Raw genomic sequence first — 8518 nt, 5'->3', positions numbered from 1 at the left:
ACATTTTTGTGGAAAAGCATCACAAGTTTTTTAACCCTTAACTACGTTGTATATTTACATATTACTATGTAAAAACAATAAAGAAATCATGCACATTGAGTAGGTATACATATAGTACATCAGTAAACCACATATATGATAAATAATGATATTCGTATCAAACGCCAACCATCATATTATTATACATTTATACGTACAACAACCTATGTATAGGTAGGTACGAATGACATAATATATTATATTATACAAAATTTAAAAATTACGTCAAGTATTTTAAATTTTAAGTAAGTAGTTTTAATTTTAGTTACGGGGGTGGCCACAGGAATCCGTGTCGGGGAGTGCAATGCCCTCGTGGAGCTTTTGTGCCTTTGTGTAGGTGTAGCCCGGCCAACGTATCGACTGCTGTTAATTTGTCAACTCGAACCTTGCGCTGTTCGTATATATATATAATAAATATTGCGTCGGTACGTTCAAATGTAAACGCGCAAAACGTATATTATTTATTTTTAGTCTACTCAATCGAAATCTTTATCAATAATTTTTTTTATGCAACGTTATCAACATTTTTGGCTCTGCCTAGATATTATATATAGGTACATTATATATTGTTATTACATAATATAATACATAACTACATAAGTATATTTATTTGTTGTGTGCCTACTACAAAGATACTATATACCAATAGTTTGTATACCTAGACCTAGTCATATAAGGAGTTATATACCTATGTCCTAAAGGACGTTTGTTGTTGTAAATAACAATGTTGCTTAAAATATTTTGTATAGGTTCATAGTTTGATGATAATTAGAATATTTACAGTATACAGATAAAAGAAGGCAAGTCAAAAACTATAGTACCTACCTACTACGTAAAAAAAGTAATAACATTTTTCTAAAAAAATTGCAACATTACATGCAATTTTACTCCGTATACAGATGTGTTTGGTACAGTAAAACTGTAAACGATAAGTATTACGGACCTTGAACAAGTTTAACATAATATGTAGGTATCATTAATATGATAAAGTATAATTAACAATTAACAAGAAAGCTCCCATTAATAACATATTATGATTCGGCACTATATAACCAGGTGTCCAGGTCAAATTGATACCATACGTGATAAGCTGCAGAAGACACAAAACATGCCTATCATAGTTAATGCGACAGCATCAAATTTGAAATTGTAAACTGCCTGTTTACACCAAAAAAACAAAATTGAAACATATATAAAGTAAATGTTTATAGTTGTATGTTCTATTTAGTATGGTTATTCACAGCAGAACAACACACGAGCAAGGAAAACTTAAGAATATAATATAGAGGATGGTATATTATAATAGGTGGCCGTATAGCCCGTATATAGGTATCCGCTCAGAATTATTTTTCGTATGTTACGATTTATCATTGAATTCAAACTCAACACATCGATTATACATATTCATGAAATTGACCCTTCAACTTTATTCAAATATTTGCTAGTTGATTCTTCGGTTAAAACGAGCTTTCAAAGTTGAATACCCAGTCCTTTAATATAAACAAAGAAAGAACAAACTTATTTCAAAACATTTCATTTATTTATGGCAAGAGTATGCAAGGTCATTTAAAGAATTTGGATCACCTTATGTAGTAAAATTTTCTGGTAGATAATCGCATCTAGTATTGGTACTATGGGGGGTCAAAAGAACCAAGTTCTGTAATTTTATTGTAATTCAAAAAATATTAATCGCAGAAAATTGAAAAATTCTTTTGTTACTTAAATTATCATTTTGTATACTCGATTAAATGTTGAAAATATTTAGATTAATTTTAAGATATTAATAGGCATTTAACCATTTTACATTTCGGAATTTTTTTCAGTTTTTTTTCAAGTGTTGATAAAAATATTTATGCTCGGACAAAAAACTTGAAAATATTATAAATATATGACACAAGATTCCACATAAGTTGTTCTTATAGAAGTATACGAATATTATCAAACATACATTATATATTTTTAGTTTTAAGGTTTAGACTATAGTAATAGGTACCTTATATGATACATTAAAAAAAATTATATTTCAAATTTATTTAATGGTACAGGCGTACCTATAAAATGTGTACTATTATATTGTATTCATTAGTCATACAAACAATATCTAGTCGGAACTCAAATTCATTCTATACACATGCATATTGCATATCCATTGTAATTGACTCCGCTATTTTTTTAGCTCCTCTGTGGTTGATACCTGATGATAACAATGGTACTTATGGTACGTATACACTGAAGTATCTTTAACATATCCCCAAAACAAGTAGTCACATGGCGTAAGATCAGGTGACCTATAGGCTACACTACTACAGGAAGCCAGGTTTAAAGTAGGTATCGAATGATTCATTTTGATTAATCCTGTATTATTATTTATTATAATAATATATAAATAGTGTGTTTAGGTAAGTACCTATACATAGATACTATAATATTTGTAATATTTAATAATTTTATAATATGCTTAATACCTTATACAGACGTGTAGTAGTACTTACCTATACTATAATAATATATAGTACTACGACATAATACGTTTATATGTAAAATGTATATCTAATTATATGTTATATATTTCTATAATGTTAATTAAAAATGTCAATGTTTCAGATGCCTAATCACAACCTTTTTTTGACATTCACCTGTTGGCTCAGTTGGCTGCTAAGCGGTTATCTGTGTGTGATATGCTGATAAACTTACTACAAAAAAAGATACATTGATTTGTAATTTTGTACAATGGACTTACCTGTACGTACGTGTATGTTTAATCTTTACTTATACAACAGCACCAAAACAAAATATTCATTTTAATTACTAAGTAGGTACTATTGTACTAATCAATAGGTAATCATATAATATACCAATGGTATATGACCGATGGCCAGAGCTGCCGCGGTCTTTATGTTTAATAAAAAAAAAATATATAATATATATAATATAATACGATATTACTATATATTATTATAAAACAATCATTATTTATAATCTAAAATTATTTTTTTTACTACTACGATTATTATGCTGATTATTTGAATTACATATAATGTTATTATAGGTATACCAGTTGTACAAGGTTTAAAAGTGAATATTATTGAGTATACAGCACTTTTACAACAATACAAGTGTACCTATGTCCTATAGGTACTAATACTTTACTACTTTACTATACATCTATACTCTATACCTATCAACTAAAAATTCTAACCGTATTAGGAAATACTAAATAGGTATTAAAAATTATAGACCTAGCGCCCTAGTATTGATCAAAAGCTATAGAAAATATTAAAATACAAGTATAGGAACCTATACGTACATTAGTTACAACTTACATTAAAAAATAGTAGGTAACTAAATTATTTTTAAATAAAAATATGTTTTTATTTTATCACATAATTTCGTGCCAAATTATGAAAGTACAATAATACTTTATGTCATATTTTATTCTTAAAGATTATTTTAAGTTTTATTTTTTAATGTGTATATTAATACCTATTCCGTACAGTATAGAAACATGAATCTACAGTTTACGTGAGAAGATACTTTATAATAATGTTATGACTTATGGTAATAGACAATAGTTATATAAGCAAAACAAATCATTATTATAAAATTCAATACTTTTTAAGGCATTTTATAAATTATTCTTAACATCATATACACTTCACTCATTAGTCTTTACTGCTGTACATTGTGTGTTTGTGTATTATTGTGTAATTCATTATAAAAAGTATAAACTAACTTTAAATATCACTATAGTAGAATACAGATGTATAATATTGTAATGTAGAAATGTAGGATTAATGATTAATACATTTGCATGATTAATACAATTTATTATATATTATGCATAGCATATTGCATACCTATTGGAATATTGGATATTATATTTATAAATAGACATTAACTATAGAGTGGTATATTAACACAATACCTATGCAAATTATTATTTATAGTGTATTTTTAGATAACAACAATTCTTATAATTTGCATGTTTATACATGTCGAAGAATTCACAGGTGAAATGCTTAAAAAATAAATACCATTAGGTAAATCACCAATCAGTAATCAGCAGTGGCGTAGCCAGAATTATGAAATGGGCGAGGAGGTGAAACACCCACAATCCCCCTGGCTACGCCACTGCTAATCAGTATTCAGTATTATTACTGTTCACTGATCTGAATAATGATCACATTTATAGATAAGATTATCTATGTTTGCTTTGCCTAAAAATTCTTTAATTTTTTTTGTTTTCCCTTATTATTTTGAAATTTAACTTTTGATCCGCAGAATACCATCTATAGTTTCAATTTTCTACCAGAAACTGCCCTCGATGTTGAAAATTGGATCATTTTTACTGCGCCTGACACCCAAATGTCATAGCAGACACATACAAAAAACACATAGGAACTGTGAAACCAATAAGTAGGTACATACATCGTTCCGCTCAGAATCTATAATCACGGACTCTCAATCACCTTCCGATTGTCCTACACATGCGATAAAATCGATAGTGGACGTCATTCGTTTGGGAGAGTGATATAGTAGATAGGTATGTCTATTGATCTTAGTAATTAAGTATACAAATATATATAAGATACGTAATAGCGTACTATATACGTATTATAAATTATAATATGTACCTAACTCCTAAGTATATACTCGCATTGTACACTTATATAGTAATAACAACTTTATAATATAGACTACATAGATCGTTTAGGAAGATAGGAGGTAATCATTTTAAAGTGCCAATAAGCAAATCTTTAAAAACGGAAATTAAAATCTATTGGACATATTATTAGGGCTCCTTATAAATTGTTCCTAAATTATGTACAGGATGTAACAGAAAGAACTGACTAATGCAATAACTTTTGTTATAATTAATATTTAAAAAAAAATTCATTTTTATTTCTTTAAACTGCAAATAATAAAATAAATTTAATTCAAATTTTTTTGGAAAATTTCAGAATATCCAATTTCTAAATCTGATTATAAGATAAATTATTACGGTTAAAATATTTATCTAAGTCAAGTAGTTTATTTTTTTAAATATCTTTATTTTTTTGGAGTAAATTAATTTAAAACGTAATAACTTTATTCAAAATATTATTTTTTTTTAACTAACTGGGCATGATTATATTATAGATTCTGAGCGAAGCGATGAATGTATCGATTTTACAATGATGTGTGTTTTTTTTTTTGTTTTTTTTTTGTGTTTGTCATCACCTTTTAGGACAGTAAAAGTGCTTGGATTTTCTTCAACAGTAATTTTTCTGATAGGTAAGTGAATCTAGTTGGTACTTAAGGGGGAGGGGGGGTTATTTTTATAACATTTGATATTCACTCGACATCTCATGTAACGATTTTTTTATTTTGTTGTAATTAAAAAACGTATGACTGTAGATATTTGAAAATTTCACTGAATGTTTATATTAGCATTTTCTATACACGATAAAATGTTGAAAATAATTTGACTTTTTTTGAGCTGTTTACGGACATTGTCAGTTTTCAATTTTTTTAGTTTTTTTTTTCTATAAATATCAATAAAAATTTATTTGTTGGGTAAAAAAGCGTGAAAATTTAACATAAGGCTCCTGATATATCGTTCTAATATCAGTTGAAAAATATTAATTTTTTTTCTGATAGGTAAGTGAATCTAGTTGGTACTTAAGGGGGTCAAAAGTAAAAATTTCTCAGTTGTTTTAAAAAGTGACGTGAAAAACAAAAGAAAAATTAAGGAAAACCGGGAATTTTCACGCAAAATCTGTTTTCGAGAAAATCGATTTTGGTTTTTGGTGCAACTTTAAAACAAATGATCGTAGGTACATGAAATCTTGACTGAATGTTTATATAAGCATTTTCTATACACCATAATATTTTCCGAATATTTTGACTTATTTTGAGCTGTTTACGGACATTTTCAGTTTCCATTTTTTTTAGTTTTTTTTTTTATAAATATCAATAAAATTTTATTTGTTGGTTAAAAAAGCTTGAAAATTTAATAGAAGGCTCCTAGGTTAATGTTTCAAAGGCAGATGAAAAAAATTAAAAATCCTTAGTCACAGTTTATATTTATAAGCATTTAAAGTTCAAATTTTGACAAAATACGGAAAAATCACGAAAAATAGCAAATTATTTTGAGTTGAGAATTCATAAAAATTTTTCTTTATAAATCTAAGATTTGAAAATGTAATACAAGATTATCCATAAGATTGTCTACCGTCATCAAAAAAAAAAATGTCTAAAAGAAAGTCAAATTAAATTTTTATGATCATTTGAAATTCATATTTTTACAACATTTGATATTCACTCGATTTCTCTTGTAACGATTTTCTTATTTTGTTGTAATTAAAAAACGTATGACTGTAGATACTTGACAATTTCACTGAATGTTTATATTAGCAATTTCTATACACGATAAAATTTTGAAAATAATTTGACTCTTTTCGAGTTGTTTACGGGCATTGTCAGTTTTCAATTTTTTTTCTATAAATATCAATAAAATTTTATTTGTTGGGTAAAAAAGCGTAAAAATTTAATATAAGGCTCCTGATATATCGTTCTAATAGTAGTTGAAAAATAAAAATAATACAGAGGCACAATTTTTTTTTATAAGCATTTAAAGTTCAAATTTTGACAAAATTTATCAAATTTATAATTTAATAATTATTTTGTAGTTAAAAATGTATAAAATGTTTAACTTTTATAGTTAAAGATTGAAAATTGAAAATAAGACTCCACGTAAATAGGTTATTTATAAATTACTTTATTCACAATAATATCATAGGCTGACTGACCGTTTTCGCTCAGAATCGTTTTTCTTATACAATGATATTATATCATTGAATTCAAATTTAACACCATCCATTACAGTGACCCACTTGTAACCTACTGTACAGCAGAGCTACATCCACTTACCCACCTTTTTTTAGATTAATTACTATCCATACAATTTTCATATTTTTTTTATTTTTGTCTTACGTTTATGTAACTAGCGTCAATTTTGTTTTCAGATCATTCTGTTACACTCTGCATGTATACAAGCTTGCCCAAATGATATGTATAAATTCGCCCATGAAATTTTGAGTTATTTCGTATTCGCCCAAATGAAAACAGCCCGATATTATTATTTATTAATGGTTGTAACTATATCTTAATTCTAGGTTTTTATTAATGTATCGTGTATCGTGTAACAGCCGTCTGCCATAGAGTTATATTCTGCTATGACAGTGCTGACTGCCGCCTGTCAATGCATTGCAGGTTATTGCGACACTTGTTGCTTATTAGTTAATGGAAAACCTCAAAAAAATAATATTTACATTTTAAGTTTTATACTTGAGAATTTTTACACAAGCCTACCAATAATCAGTGATGGCAATATTTCAATTTTTTTTTTTTTTTGGGGTGGGGGGGGGGGTTAAATTCATGGGCCATGGCAAAGAACACAATGTGCCAAATTTTGAAAACCACTGTATTAATTATTAAGAGGACGCTATGCATTTGTTGTCTCTGTCTTACACTCGTACCTACAACATGGCAAATGTCCATTCACTATATAGTTTTAATAGTGTACCGTTAGTTTTGATATTAGAGTAAATTTACCTATTATAAAACTTGAAGGTAGGTAAGAACATATTATCATTTATCTGTGCTTAAACGTCGGTGATTTTTCAATATTTTAATTTTCAAACGATATATGAGCATTTTAAATTTATAATATTTCACCCATATCTTGCTTGAAAATTAAAATATTGAACAATCGTCGACGCTTTGCCACACATAATGTTCTTACTTAAAAGTTTGATAATAAGTCAAATCACTCTGATAACTAACAGCACACTATTGAAACTCATGAATGCGAATTTGCAAGGTCGTACGTGTTTAAAATGAAGACAACAAATGCATGCTGGATATAGCTTCCTCTTAATCACGCTAAGATTACCGAAGTTACTTTTATAGTTATATGTAAGTAGGTAAGCTCATTTTGAATAAATTACTTTTTGTTAACAAGTTAAGAACCTCAAATAAATTCATAGCATTTTTAATAGATTTGAAATGTTTTTTGTCATACGCAAAATCACTGATTTAAATACGACACAAATAGGTACCTATTATACACACGTCACACATATATTCACATATTATATGGCATGATTCACCAAGTAATAACTACAACTATAAGTTAAACTATAATAACTTATAAATCATAATATAAGTATGACATGTAAATGCAGTGTTGTATCCAGAACACTTTTTTGGGGGAACACTTCATTAATTATTTTCTCTAATTTTTGTAGAACTAGAATTTAGAATACTTTTAATCACACTTGCTTCCAGTGCCCCACTGTCATAGTATATTGCAAGTACGGAGTTAAGTGTATTGCCATGGTAAGCTTGTAAGAATAGTAATATAACTAATAAAGGTTGCTAAAATTAAACTGCAGTAGAAATTTAAAAATGTACCTACCTACTTAAACATATTAAA

Source organism: Metopolophium dirhodum, chromosome 3 (assembly GCF_019925205.1).
Source record: "Metopolophium dirhodum isolate CAU chromosome 3, ASM1992520v1, whole genome shotgun sequence".
Classification (NCBI taxonomy): Eukaryota; Metazoa; Arthropoda; class Insecta; order Hemiptera; family Aphididae; genus Metopolophium; species Metopolophium dirhodum.
The sequence above is the reverse complement of the archived record's forward strand: the minus strand, read 5'-3'. Positions refer to the sequence as shown.